At 46.2% G+C, this 15,925-nt stretch overlaps 1 long non-coding RNA gene across 1 annotated transcript; it reads right to left on the reverse strand.

Moving 5' to 3' along the window:
* Window positions 1–11,122: 11,122 nt before the first annotated feature.
* LOC136458788 (uncharacterized) lies at window positions 11,123–11,666 on the reverse strand. The gene is made up of 2 exons (XR_010760055.1): window positions 11,621–11,666; window positions 11,123–11,426 (listed from the first exon to the last, which is right to left on the reverse strand). It is a non-coding gene; the product is annotated as an uncharacterized lncRNA (long non-coding RNA).
* Between the last annotated feature and the right edge of the window lie 4,259 nt (window positions 11,667–15,925).

Genomic DNA, 15,925 nt, shown 5'->3' on the forward strand with positions numbered 1-15,925 from the left:
TACCCAGCCATAGAACAAAATATTAGGTGTTATGTAATTATTTTGCGCAAAACAATTCGCCATAAACAACGCTTTAAAATATAATTTCCGATTTTTACCGTTGACGTAAAAAGCTGGTTTTAAATTTTTAAAATCCGAGAAAATCGTTTCGAAATTTTTACTTAGGCCTAAATCGCGGTGCTAAATGAGCTCGTAACACCAGGGGTGTTATACAAAAGACTTTGCAGTCCTCTATCTCTTACTTTTTCTCGTGACTATAGTGTTATCCTCCTTTGGATTTTGCATATAGGGTTCCTCAGTTTATTCTATCGGAGTAAAATTTTCATGCTAATGGGGAAATTATAAATTCATGACCAGTCGTGCTAGGTGCATTTTTTATGAAAAACTCATTCTCAAAAAATGTAGCATCTCTAGATTTCATTATTGTATCAACCGCCATCTCAGGAATACTAGAATTTATAATTAAAAATCTATAACCTACGCTGTGAATAGCATAACTAAGAAAGACACAATCAACAGTCTTTGGTTCATGCTTTCGTTTTTTGTTTATTGGCACATTCACCTTTGCTAAACAATCTCAAGTTCGCAGGTAAGAGAGATTTAATCTCTTCTTCTCCTATTCCTTGAATGGTGTAATTTCTTTGTTCTTTGTGGGCACTCTATTCAGGACATGACATGCTATCAATATAGCCTCACCCCATCATTCCTTAGATAGCCCCGTAGTCTCTAGCATGGCATTAACCAAATCAGTTAGAGTACGGTTCTTTCTCTTTGTAATTCCATTGGATTGTGGTGAGTATGGTGGTGTCCTCTCATGAATAATACCATGCACCGCATAAAACTCAGAAAATTCATTTGAGAAATATTCCCCCCCACCCCGCAATCAGACCGCAAACGCTTGATTTTCTTCTCAAGTTAATTTTCTACCTCAGCTTTATAGACTTTAAAATAATGCAACGCTTTATCTTTAGTTTTCAATAAATACACATAGCAAAATCTAGTATAATCATCTATAAATGTCATAAAGTATCGTCTACCGCCTTTAGTTAATTTGCTATTCATTTCACATAAATCAGAATGAACGAGTTCTAATGGTGACAAGTTCCTCGCCTCAGCAGCCTTATGAGGCTTGCGCGGTTGCTTCGATTCCACACACACCTGGCACTTAGAATCTTTGACTAAGTTAAATTTCGGGATTAAATTCAGATTTGCAAGCCGCGTGAGATAGCCAAAATTAATGTGACAAAGTCATGAATGCCATATATTCGACTCATTCGAAACATTAACATTGTTCACCACTTTATTACACACATCATCAACTAAAGATAAGCGAAACAAGCCTCCGCAATCATAATCTTCTCCAATAAATGTTTCATGTCTCGACACAACACATTTATTGGACTCAAGTATAATTTTAAAGCTATCACGACATATTTGAGAAGCGCTAACAAGATTTTTTTTGATAGAGAGGACATGTTGCACGTTCTTTAATACCACCATCTTTCCCAAAGTAAACTTTAGACCAACCGTAACAGCACTAAGAACACGCGCATGCGAACCGTTTCCCATCAGCAAGGCTCCAGTCCTGCCGGCCTGATAAGAAGTAAACAAAAAAACATCAGCACATATGAATATTAGCATCGCTGTCCATCCACCACTCAGGTGAAAGACAAACTGAGAGAACAAAGGGTAAAGAATTATGATACCCAGATGTTCCTCCTCGAGTCTCGCTAATCACCCCGTTTGTTGATTTCTTTTCTTGCTTATATTTATGGTTTGGGCACGCACTTGCCCAATGCTCATCACTCCCGTAAACAAAACAACCTCTATCTTTCTTGTTGTTTTTCTTCTTAAACTGTGCAGTTTGCTTAGGCTTTGCATTGTTGTTCTCTGGCATGTTCTTCTTCTTTTTATTACGGGATGCAAATAAGTTTTTTTTCTACACCATATTGGCAGCAAAAGACTCAACTCCTTTTCTATGGTTGTCTTTTGCTCTCGCCATCTCCTCAACATCAAGAGATCCAATAAGCTCAGCCACGTTAAACTCTTGTCTCTTGTGTTTTAGCGAAGTAGCAAAATCCCTCCAAGAAGGTAGTAGCTTAGCGATTATACCGTCGGCCACAAGCTTGTCGGGCAACAAATATGAGAAATGTTCTAGTTCCTTTGCTAGCGCCTGTATCTTATGATCTCGTTTGACCACAGAACGGTTTTCAACCATTTTGTAGTCATACAGCTGCTCCATAAGGAACAGCTCACTGCCAGCATCAGAAACTCCAAACTTTGCCTCAAGAGCATCCCATAACTCTTTGCCTGATGTGTAAGATATGTAGTTTTTCTCATACTTAGGATGAAGTATACTAATCACGACGCCTCGAAATAGGTTATCGTCAGCCAAGAACTTTTGCTCCTCCTCAGGAGTAAACTGTTCAGGCTTCCGCTGCGCGGCGTGATAGCAGTTCATCGCAGTCAACCATAATACCATCTTGGCACGCCATATCATGAAATTCTTGCCATCAAAATTATTTGGCTTCAAAGCAACAGCAAAACCACTAACAGAAAATTGCGTAACATTAGGTTTTTGGATTGTTAGATAATTAGGCATTTTCATTATCAATTTAATCCAGAAATATAACATCAGTAGGTTCGTGACGGCATATATGTGCATGTGTATATCTCTAACGAATGCTACAGCATACAGAGATGACATACACATGAATATAGTAAAAGCACAAAGTACAGTAATCACAGAGATTAGAGTGTACCCAGCGGAGGGTCCCATGCCGAGGGCATCGGAGGCTCCATTCGCACTAGTCAACATAGTGCGTTGCTCGAAGTCACGGACCACAGTCGGTGTAGGACGATGTTCGCAGTGCAGTCCCACGAACAGATCACCAGGAAGAAGACGCCTTACTGTTCCGCAGGCAATCACCGGAAAGAAGATGGGTTCTGAGAGCGGTCGTCACCAGGAAGAAGGCGTACGTGGACGAGCACTCATAGATTGCTCCCCAAAAACCTAATCGCCGCACACCCCGTGCAAGGTTCTCAGACGAGCGAGGGTTCCGAAGGCACCTGCTCTCCCGCTACTCCGTGCGCGTGCGCGCAAAGGTACGAGACGGGGAAGCCAGATGGCTACTGAGATGTGGTTTCTCTCGGGAGCGGTTGCGGAATCCGAAGATCTGGACTGACGGAGGACTACGGATATATAGCTGCGACGGGAAGGGAGAAATGTAACGGAGAATCCTAGGAGACGAAGAAGCGGAAACGGAAAGGACGATAACTGACGTAATCAGTTCGCCTCTACCATCAAAGGGAGTAACTTCCGTGATTTATGTGGATTAAGTGGCAAAAGACTAGCCACGCCCGCCGCCTCACCATGGCACGGCGGCGGCGCACGCGCACGTGTGGTACGCCTATGTCATTTTCTCAGCTTCTCAATTAAGATGAATAATTTCTAACCATATAAGCTGAGTCAACGTTCAGTCAAAATTTCGTATGATATTAAACCATACAACGCTAAATGTTACTTAGCATATAGTTTTAGCGACTAATACGCGCGGTTCTTGGACAGGTCGCCGTCGTCGTCGTCTGAGCTGCCGTGCCACTTGCCACTTGCCACAGCCTCCGGTTTCGCCAAAACCGCCAGTCGCCGGTCGATCGAGGAACGACACGATCAAACACCGCCGCGTGCTAGCTTGCCGTCCCTGTCGACCCGCCGCCGTCGGTTGCTTGCACCGGCGGGTCGGTCGAGCTCATCGGCAGGATCGATCATCGACCCGTCCATCCATATCCGCGCGCGTGCCGTGCAGATTTCACACTGTTGGGCAGTGAAACTTTGTGATCGGCCGTGCAGTGCCTCGATTAATTACAACCAGCGATCGATCATGTGGGTTATTTATGTGCTCCCGCGCGTGATGAGCAGCACATTAGGCCGCCCTTTCTTTGTCTGCATCTGCGATATCCACCGGCGGCGGTGGTGATCAATTAAAAACGAGGATATGCCGGATCTCCAACCGTGCTGCCCGCTGCGGCCGCTGCGCCTGTGAGGCTGCGTGACTGTGGAGGATCTGACCTCCGGATGCCAACATATTTTGCTTGTCGTATACGGAGTTCTAATCAACTGTCACCATGCAAAATTAAAGCGTGGCTTCAGCTAGCCCTAGATTTTGTTTAGTGCTATATATACTTTTCTAGAGTATAAATAAACGGGCAAAAGTAGCCCTAAATAAAAAAATAATTAATAAACGAGCAAATATTTTTTTATCCATGCATGATAAACAATTGTAACCGCACAAGTTAAGTTGGAAGAAACCTGCTAAAAGAGGACCACTAATCAAATGTGGATCATCAGAGCAGTAACATTTATGCAACAGTGTAACATCAATGTAACAGGGAAACAGAATCATATATATAGCGCAATGACCAAGATAACGCATAATTGAATTGCCACCCATCGATCGCAATCAGTGTCTTAATTTCCAGACGCAACCTTTATCTGCCAGTTTACATAAAATAGGCGGGTCAACATCTTGCACAACATTGTATATAGCACATCCTATCAAATAAATTCACAGAACAAGCATACAATAAAAGATATACACATATATAGTCTCAAATAATCATCGAAAGGAAAAGGAATCTATACGAGAGTCTCAGTAGCACCTAAGGTTCTACGCTCGACTCCCCGTTGGAGTGGATATTTCAGGATTTAACGGCTTTATGCTTTCAACGGTAGGTGACATTCCCGTCGATTACGAGACGCCTGATGCCTGTGGCGACTTCGTCATCTCATCTCGAGGATTTACCAGCACAGTTTTCGAAGATGCTCATAAGAATAGGGTTTGCATGCATCCATTGAATGTGAGTAAATACAAGAGCCATCAGCCATATAAATTCCAATACAATCACTTACAAGATGAAATACTCTCTATAAACATAAACAAGAACTAACCTTATTATCATAATGCTCTTGGAAAATCGGCACCAGTGAGTTTGTAAATAAAATTCATAATCTGGGTTTAGCAAATATTTTTTGGGTTAACTAGACAAGATTTCAGGTGCTAGGACTCCACATGAATCTAATTCAACCAAATCTCTAGTCCGGATATGGCTCGAGATCCAACTGTATATATATAATAGTTTCAGTTTGTACTCAAACGGAGTATATAGACCTCAGACTAGTTTCGCTACACTCGTATTCACGTCAATATCTAAATGCATTGGAGTGGATTGGGGTAAAAAATAACTATTTTCTCCTCCTAGTAATTTGCTTCAACATATATGAATTGAGGTGAATACGAGTACATTTAAACAAGGCCTCCGTCTTTCGTACTCCGATACATGTCTTGATCCAAGTCCAAGTCCAACCACACCATACACTACTACAGGATTGAATTTGCGCAGCGTTGCACTTTTGGCCTCCGTGGCGGGCACTGAGTTTGCCCGCCACGGTACATACAGCGATTTACCGAGGCGGGCATTTTTTATTTACCGTGACAAAGTTTTTTTGCCCGCCGCAGTAAATCAATTTGCCGCGGCGGGCGCGTAACGACGTCCGCCACGGAAAATACCCTATTTACCGTGGCGGGCGTCTTAAGGCGCCCGCCACGGTAAATCGATTTACCGCGGCGGGCGCCTAAAGACGTCCGCCACGGAAAATACCCTATTTACCGTGGCGGGCGTCTTAAGGCGTCCGCCATGGTAAATCGATTTACCGCGGCGGGCATCATTTAAGGCCCGCCACGGAAAATCGGAGGCCCAATAGCAAAGCGAGGCCCACTATTTCCGTCGTCATATATATACACAGACTCGTACTCCCAGCAGCCGCGCCTCCCTCTCTCATCTCACTCTCTGCGCCGCGACTCCCTCCCCTCCCCGACTCCCTCTCTCTCTCTCTCTCCGCGTGGGGCAACGACGGCGCGCTGGGCGATGGTGCGCGCGGGGCAACGGCGGCGCGCTGGGCGATGGCACGTGCGGAGCAACGGCGGCACGCAGGGAGACAACGCGCGCGGGACGACGACATGCGGGTCGACGGCGCGGGGCTAGGGTTTCAGATCCGGCAGGCCAGCGGCGCGGAGGACATCGATCCGAGGTAGGTGAGTTCATCTCCCTCTTCCTCTCCATCTCCCTCTTCCTCTCTCCATCTCCCTCACTCCTCCCTCTTCCTCTCTCCAGATCCAGCGGCGGCGACTTCCTCCTCCACGGATCGTGGGACGGCAACGACGAGCCCGTCCTGAGGCGGATTTGGCCGGTGGCGGCGCGCGGTGACCGGATCCGGCCGGTGATGGCGTCCCGAGGCGGATCCGGTCGGTGGCAGCGCGCGGTGGCCGGATCCGACAGGCGAGGACGGTTCGGCGCGGCGGCCTCCCTCCACCACGGCCTCCTCTTCTCCCTCCCCGAGCGGCACGGATCTGCAGCCGTGGGAAGCCCGGATCCATTGTCGGTGGGCTCGCCAGTGGGCTCGAGAACGGGCTCGCCGGCGGGCTCCTGATTTTTTTTGTTTTTTTTAAATGATTAACCGCAGCGGGCATCCTAACGTGCCCGCCGTGGTAAAAGTATATTTACCGCGGCGGGCGTGTTACACCGCCCGCCGCGGTAAATCGGTTAACCGCGGCGGGCAAGGCCGCCCGCCGCGGTTAAGCCACGATTTACCGTGGCCTCTAGGCCGCGGCGGACGGCTTTGCCCGCCGCGGAAAATCAAAAACGCCCGCCTCCAATAAAGTTTGTGTAGTAGTGATATACACACCACCAGAATCAGTAGCTTTGATGTGTGTCCAGGGCACACAGCGAAACCTAAAAAAACACTCGGCAAAGACTCTGCTGAGTGTTACACTCGGCAAACGGCACTCGGCGAACAAAGACTCAGCAAAGCTGTCTTTGCCGAGTGTTTTTTGTCGAGCACTCAGCAAACACTTTGCCGAGTGCTAAACCGACACCCGACAAATAATTTTTGAAAAATATAAAAAACCGTAGGGGCGGGGCAGCTCACCGTAGGGGCCCGCGCGCTGCCGCCCTCGATGAGGAAGCTCCTCGTGGCCCCTCCCCGCCAACGACGACACCGAGGACGGGACCCACCACCGACGCCATGGCCTCCCCGTCCCCGCCTCTAGCGACGCCGGGCCCCAACGCCGCGGCCTCCTTCTCCAGCAGCGGCGGCATCGAGCTCGCCCCTGGATCCGACGAGGAGAACTCCCCCCCAAGTTGCCGCCCCTGGCTCGTCTCTCTCCCCCTTTGCTGCTCCATGGGCACCGGCCTCTCCCGCAGCAGCGGGCTCGTCCACCTCCGCGAAGGACAAGGGGAAGGCGGTCATCGTCCTAGGCCACGCCAGGCGTCGTCGTCGTCCGCGACATGATGAGGGAAGATTCATGGCGGATGCCCGCCGCCAGTCACCACTGCGTGCCAGTCACGTCCACTCCCCGCAGAGGACCACGGCGCAGGCGCCTCGCACCTGGCAAGGCGCGCCCAGGTCCTCCACGCACTGACTGGGAGGAAGGGGCCGGGAGAGGAAGGGAGGGGAGGGGCGGCGGCGGGGTGCGTTTGTGCGTGGGGGCGGCGGCGGGGTGTGTGAGTTATATAATATAGGAGCTTTGCCGAATGTCCTAGATCTGACACTCGGCAAACTTACTTCTTTGCCGAGTGTTTTTTTTAGCATTCGACAAAGAGTTTGTTTACCGAGTGCAATTATTTTGCCGAGTATTTTTTCGCAGCACTCGGCAAAAAGCTTGTTTGCCAAGTGTCCGAGAAAATACACTCGGCAAACATAAAAACACTCGGCAAAGAGCCGGTTTCCAGTAGTGACATGCATACAAAACAGGAAAATACAGAAAAATCAAGGCATAACTAACGAAGATCCTTGCTCATCAGCTCCGATCATTGTATCATTGTAAGATGCCTTGAAACATCATCACGAGACACAGAAATCTAGTACTGCCAAGTACGAACCGCAAGGCCATGGCCATGTGAGGGATCATGATGCATCTAACTTGTGTCTGACAAAGCGGGTCCAACCCAAGATACAAGTCTAGCTAGTACGGATATAGATTTAACAGGTTAGCCGTTAACCTATATATGCATCGATCCAGCAATTGATCTGAATATTCTTTGATTAAGATGGTGGTTCTGTTCGAGGGCCTGATGACCTAATTAAATTAGAGATTTACAGTATTCATTTCGTCCTACATAGCGAGATAGCTAGGTAGAAGCTGAGCCAATGGTAGAATAACTCATCTTGAAAAATGTTGTTGTTTTTTTTTCTTTTTTTAAGGAAAAGGTTCTAGTAGAAAGCAGTGTATTTACAACAACTTTTTTAGAAAAAAAAAGTAAAACTACTATCAAAATCTATCATAAAAAATCCCTTACGTTGCGCAGCTGTCAAAGTCCCAGAAAACATAACTGATGAAGTGATTATCATTGGGATCCTTACCTTGGACTTTTCTTGTTCATCAGGTCGTAGTCAAATTCTGTTAGGAACTTTAGAAATATATAAGTATATATATGCGGATTTGACCTTGAGTTCCGGGATCGACGACATACGGTACATGTAATGTCAACACACGCCATAACTCCAGGCCCTGTTGCCGACATGGACGGTTGTTTTCGGGAACTTATTGTCCTGTCGTTTGTACGATTGGGAAATTAATCAAAGGAGAATATAAATATGAAGTACCTTTCAGCTATGCACATATTAATCTACATGCTAATAATAAATATGCCTACATATATAACAACTCTAATTTACTAAAATCTACATGCATATATGATGTATCATAGTAACATCCAAGTTGTTTATGCTTTCCAAGCTAGATGCAATGCCGCCTGCTGTATATGTCTTGGTACTTTGAAATTTCTACATATATGATATATATACTCCCTCAGTTCAGTTTTGCATAAATTAGTATTATATATAGATATGTTAGTATTTACCAGATAAATGTTTTATCAAAATATATTTAATTCGCAAGATGGACCGCACAAATAGTGTATGTAGTTAGCTGTTTTCATTATAACATTTTGGTTTTCCTTATATGAAAATATTTTTTTACAAAGAGTTCTTTTTATTGTGTTGGTCATCTTTTCCACATGCCTCCATTGCATCCATCAACACGAACTCCATATATCTCCCGTGAATCAATTTTAATTAGCTTACAACTATTGTTGTCTCTTTAACCTTTCCGTTTTTCACTCCTATCTTGTGGTCGTGCCATTTCTATGGTTCTACCGATGTTCTGATGAACTCCATTATTTCTCAATAAAACCATTTCCATGTCACTCACAAATTGTTCAGTGCCTTGGCTCTCTTCTAAATTTAAATTTTGGACCATATTGTATATTTTGTTACAAATTGGTAGTTCCCTTCTTGGCCTAAAATATCATTGGATGCATCATAATGCTTCCCATGCCTGATTGAGCCACTACATGCGTCGGTAGGTGTGTCGATGAATAGTGACCCCTCGATTCATTATGGAGGACATATTTGGCTCCCTAACATGGAATGGCCCGAGTTGACTATTTGGACTCCCATATCTACATGGAGTATCTAACAAACGTGCAATATTAGGCATACCTCAATCTTTTGGGATCCTTGTTGTAACGGACTAGGAAACTAATTTGTAAACTGATCAGTCTCGGACTATCTACAACTTTACCCTCGGACAATATGAGGGTTAGGGAGCTAGCCCCCTAACCAATAACCCCTTAGACCCATGATGCAATCCCAAAGTCTCTAGCATACAACGCTTAAAGCAATGATGCAAACATCAACATAAACTGGATGTAGGGCACGTACCTCCGCCTGAACTAGTATAATTTGTGTCATGTTTACTACCCTTTAGATCTACTATGCATAACATACCCTCATAATCAATGCCTATGGTAAAAACATCGATAGTTGGTGCGCCAACTAGGAGCTCTTGTGCGTAGGTCCATATGAATAGATTCATAAGAGCTTCTTCAAAAACGATGGCATCGAATGGATGAACAGCCAAAACGTCTTATATTTTGAAATGTAGGAAATATAATTTATATGAACTAGTTATTTAGGTATTTTTTCTTTTCAAATTGTTTGGAGATCAAACTATTATATATGTTTTCATAGTTTTATTCAAAATCTATCTTTGCTTATTGTATTTTATATTAACCCTTTATTTTGTTTTTTCTTTCCAAAGCGCAATTCGTTATTTCAAGTTTACTGTTTATTAGTCCTTGTATACTCTTTGTGTAATCTAAATCGTTAGATCAAAGTTTCTTTTTTAGTAGATTATTAATATCGTAATTTTTTAGGCCCTGTCAATAAATGTGTTGGCTTCTTTTAAAGCTGTTGTACGTAGTGATAAGATATATATATAAAAGATGACAGATTTACTAAAATTAATTTGATGTTGCACATAGCTGATGCAGTTTTTTTTTATATAAATTTAGTCAAAACCGTAAAAGTTTCACTTATATATACCAAACACTACTGGACGCAGGGTCTTTGCCGAGGGCCTGACGCCCTCGGCAAAGGCTCTTCAGCCGTCGGCAAAGGATTTGCCGAGGGCAGCCCTCGGTGAAGAACCCTCGGGAAAAAAAACGTCGGCGAAGGAGTCTTTGCCGAGGGCCTTTTATCGGGCACTCGGCAAAGTATTTGCCGAGGGCTAACGGCGGCCCTCGGCAAAGTAAAGTAGCCGTTAGGTACGCGGTTATTTTCCACGGCGTCTTTGCCGAGGGCTGACATACAGGCCCTCGGCAAAGAGCTTTTTTTTTGGAATTTATTTGCCGAGAGCTATACCGCAGGGCCCTCGGCAAAGACCTATTTTCTTTTTTTTCTCGGAATTTCTTTGCCGAGAGCTATATCGAAGGCCCTCGGCAAAGACCTACGTTTTTATTTTTGTCTCGGAATTTCTTTACCGAGGGCTGTGTTCAAAACCCTCGGCAAAGACCTACTTTTTAATTTTTCCTAGGAATTTCTTTGTCGAGGGCTATGGTTAAGGCCCTCGGCAAAGACCTGTTTTTAATTTTTCCTGGGAATTTCTTTGCCGAGGGCTATGGTCAAGGCCCTCGGCAAAGACCAGTGAAAATTTTCAACATTCCACCTGTTTCTTGCTTTCCATGCAGACAAAAAATATATATATATATTCAACAGCAGAAATATCCCACAAATATCACAATCATCACATATATCTCACAAATATCACATATATCTCACAGATATCACATAGATCATCACATGTATCATCACAAGTCCAAATTCAACAATTCCATAAGTCCACAATCTAACTCAAGTGTCAAGTCCACAAGTTCAAATCCGACTGAGGCTGGCCAACCTCTCCAACCGTCTGGCCTCTGCGTCACCAACCTTCCCAACCGTCTGGCCTCTGCGTCGAGGGTGGTGTAACGAAGCCTCCAGAATCAGGTGACGCACGAGGGGGGTTATTGGAACCCGCCGACTGAGGCTGCACAAACAATTATATGCTTATGTGAGATTGCAGTAATTATTCTAGGACTACAGTTTTAGTATTTAGACAAAAACCTATCAAATTTTTTATAGCTAGTTTTGTCTGGGTTTCTATGTCATACAAGCAAATCAGTAGCTAGTGTTCTCTGGGTTTCTATGTCACACAAGCGAGAAGTGAACTTTAACGCTTACAGGAGTAGCTGCAAACGCGTGCGGCACCTGAGGCGGAGGAGCTGACATTTGCACAGGCACACCCGTCTTCTGCCCGAGAGCTTGCATGATTTGCATCATTTCTGCAATCCTGACCTCCTGGGCCTCCCGAGCGGCCTGCTCAGCCTCCAGCCGAGCAGTGAGGGCCGTGATCTGCGCCGTCTTCTCGTTGTTCTGGGCCTGCAATATTGCACTCCAATATTTCAGTAATGCAAATCTAACTCAAGTGTGAGAATATTAATTTACGACGAGTAAAACAAGAATTACCTCAAGCGCATCGACCCGCTGCAGTGTCGGAGTAGGCCATGAGCGTATGGGCTGGCTGGAACTCGTGCTCTGTGCTCGGAGCTGGCTCAGAGTGGGAACAGTGGTGGGGTCGATGGCGGCGTTCGCAATCCACCCCACCACTCTTAAGGTGGCGGTGGAGACAGGGTAGCGGGGCAGTGGCGAGTCGGGGCAGTGGAGAGTCGCAGCGCCGACGAGGACGATCGACTACTCTGAAGCTCCTTTGACGTCCTCTGCTCTGCAAAAAAAAAGGGTATAAGTTAAAAATTTCGGCAGAACCTCCCCTGTACGGGGAGGTTTCCAAAACCTGCAAAAAAAATCGGCTCGATGGCCAACACCCACATTCACGGCACAAAGGCCGACACATCAACAATGGGAGGCACGAAGGCCATCCACATCAAAAAACGGCGCGATGGCCGACAACCCATGGTTTTACCTTCTACTCGACCGAGGGACGGGGAAGTGAAGGTGACGGCAAGGTCGTCCAGACGAGGCCGTTATCCAGAACCACCTGCATTGCATGCCCAAGTAATTGCTTCAAAACATGACCCGCTTAGACAGTGAATAAAACAAGTGCAACTGCAGAAAAGTACTGAACCAGTAAATCCTAAATTTTCCGGGCTGTAAGTAAGCACATTACACTTTTCTCTTCCTATAGGAGTTAATTCCATTCATACTTAATAGCGAGCATAAATGTTGTTATTCAGATTTTGCTAAGCTTTGTAGTAGAATCATTTCAAACGTCCCTTTACGGATCAGTTATGCAGAAATAATCATCAGTTCACTAGCAACAAAGACTAATCCATGCAAAAGCAATACAATGATGCGCAATAACAACATTTCAAGGTTTCAGGTCAAGATTGCGAAATCAAGGTGACTTTGTAAAGAAGAGACTGGGGAGGGAGCAGAGGCACCGAACCTTCCGGGCGACGACGGCGGAGGACGCGGCCGGGGCGGCGGCGCGCCGTGGGCAGGCGACGGGGCGAGACGACAGGAGAGGAGGAAACAGGGGGCGACGGGGGAGGGGCGGCGGCGGCCTGCGCAGCGGCGGCGGGCGAGCACGCGGCGGCCTGCGCGGCGGCGGCGTCCGCGCGGCGGCCGAGCGCGCCGTGGCGTGCGCGGCGGCGGCGGGCGAGCGCGCGGCGGCCTGCGCGGCGGCGGCGTCCGCGCGGCAGCCGAGCGCGCGGTGGCGTGCGCGGCGGCGGCGGCGGGCGAGTGGCGGCTCGGGCGGGCGCGGCTTGGGATAAGGCCGCCCGCCCGGCCGTTCCCTTTTTATATGGGGTCCCCTCTTTGCCGAGGGCCTAGATCCAGAGCCCTCGGCAAAGATTTTTTTATTTTTTTTATTTAATTTCTTTGCCGAGGGCCAACATCCAAGGCCCTCGGCAAAGATGTTTTCTTTTTATTTCCGCCGGCGCCATCCCGTTCAAAATATTTGCCGAGGGCCTGTACAACGGGCCCTCGGCAAAGAGTTTTATTTTTTTATTTCCAAATTCTTTGCCGAGGGCCTAACGCCGAGCCCTCGGCAAAGGCTGACGGCCGGTGCCGCCGTCACCCTCGGCCGAGGTCGCCGAAAGGCGGTACTGTGCCGAGGGCCCGGCCCTCGGCAAAGGTGGGCCTTTGCCGTGGGCCGTTGATTGCCGAGGGCCCGGCCCTCGGCGAACGAGCCATTGCCGAGGGCTAAGCTTCGCCGAGGGCGGCCCTCGGCAAAGAAAGGATTTGCCGAGTGCCCGAAATCAGGCCCTCGGCAAAGTCTTTTGCCCTCGGCAATGTTGCTGTTTCCAGTAGTGAAAAAACTAATAAAAATCGTACATTTTAGAAGCGGACTGTGGGCCCCTCTAGTCATCTGCAACTAAACAAAAACGTCATCAGAGCATGTATATATGCGTAGCTACCTTTACCAGCTGCTCGATCGGCCATGGCCGTCGTCATCCCGGCCGGTTTGCCGTGCGGTTCAACGTCCTCACGTACGCTCTCCTCGAAACTGTGGACGATTTATGCAACCAATGCCGATGACGAAATCTCAAAACCGGGTAGCTCCCTTGGCCGTTTCCCGGGCGCGGTTACTTTCACTTTCTGCGCCGAACCGAGCGAGCCGGAGGAAACTGTTGCGTCGTTGTTTTCTAGCAGAAGAAGCAGAAGCAGAAGCAGATGATGAATTGATGATGAGAGGGCTTCGATAGATCGATCGGGCACCTCCGGCCTTCAATTCAATTCCGCTCCAGAGGCCAGCACGCAGAGCCGTGGTAGAGTATGCAATGACGCAGCCCCTTGACGCTGACGGAGTGGCAACTTGCAGGAATGAAACAAAAATGGCGCAGCCGAGAGAGAGCACAGCACAGGTGGTTGGACCTACATCTTTGTTAGTTACTACAAATGCGATTTGCTCACGTCGACTTTATTCAGCTGGGGAGAGAATATTTAACCAAACTCTCTCACTGCTCGGCACTGAATTTCTTTGCCTCTGGAAAATGACTCTTTCCCTTTTCTTTGCAACTCTTTTATAGAAATCTACAGTACGTCTGGTAGACGACAATGCCTGCATTTGCTCGTCGTCAGAATTGTCGTTAGAGCTGGCGTGTGCTCAGAGTTTCGAGCAGCAGTCCATGTGAGGAGGGCACTGCTCACTGGGGGCTGTATATATATTGATGTGTACACACTGGCTGGTGTATTATTAATTATCAGAACCTGATTGCACATTGATGATTAAATAAATGTACAGAAAATAAAGTTTTGTAGTATATGGAGTTACGGAAATAAAAACAAGATAAGCATCACGGATACTATGAAAGGTCTAATCACAGAATTGAAATACTTCTATCTATGCGTGTCATTTGATGATTACAAGCACATATTTAAAGTGGTTCTATCTGCACTTTGTCTTCAACGTCTAATCAGAATTATAAGTTCCCACGAAAAGAATGGATGGTATGCTTAACCAGATGAAGACAAAGCTACTAGTCATGTGCCTCCCAACCAAATAATTAATACAGTACGTACATTAGAACTCCATTACAAATTACAAATGTATATATGCTTGGAGCAAGTTGAGTTACTTGCCCTTAAACAATGTTACTTTCTTAGGACATTCCCATGGACTGTACATATATCCACATGATTCTCCCCACCTTATCATATTGCAGACAACTCCCTAAAAAACAAGATGCAGATCGATCATGTCAGCATACTCAGCACTACTTGAATTTTTTTACTTTCCCAAGTGTACTTTTCCTTTCATAGATAAATTAGAGTAGCTTTGCCCTAGCTGATCGATATGAGAGCCTAAGCACCATGCATGTGCATAAAATCTATAACCAGGCTAGCACTAGTTTGTCCCTCTATGCTTTACTGTGGGCTGAGGGCTATATACCACCAGCATCTTAGGTTTCTCAAAAAGAATCTCATTAATTAGCGGCATGATCCAGACTAATAGCAAACCTCTCCATTAGGTGGGAAAAAAATCAACAAAATACACTTAAACAGGGGCCGAAACAGGGCCGCGGGTGCCGACTGCTGTGAGGAGCTGCAGCAGCACCGGCGGCCTAGACGACAAAACCTTCTACATTATGCTGCATCATCAATATATATACTTGGAATTGATCAAGACACGCATCGTTCAATATTTTCTTCCTAAAAACATGAAGTTTTACAACTCCAAAAAAAATTATTGGAAGGAATAAAGAAGACCATCTCCAAGAGTTTCTAATAATCCACTCATAAAATATATAAGACAATTTTATATCATGAATCCTATACTATTTCTAAATTATTCTAACCACTTTTATATATTCTTTCTCTCTTGTACATTTGCATTAGGAATTCTTTCCTACTTTTTATTCTTTCTACATCCTTCCACCTTTAGATTGGCCGACAAACGCGCGTGAGAGAGAAGATACGCACGACTCGGAAGCGCGTAACTTTACGCGGAACAGGGTGACTTTTTCCCAAGTTCTAAAAGATTAGGAGGATGGATTATGAGTTGTTAGAGAGAGGTTTTTTCTCATC

The sequence above is a fragment of the Miscanthus floridulus genome, chromosome 6, assembly GCF_019320115.1.
Source record: "Miscanthus floridulus cultivar M001 chromosome 6, ASM1932011v1, whole genome shotgun sequence".
Classification (NCBI taxonomy): Eukaryota; Viridiplantae; Streptophyta; class Magnoliopsida; order Poales; family Poaceae; genus Miscanthus; species Miscanthus floridulus.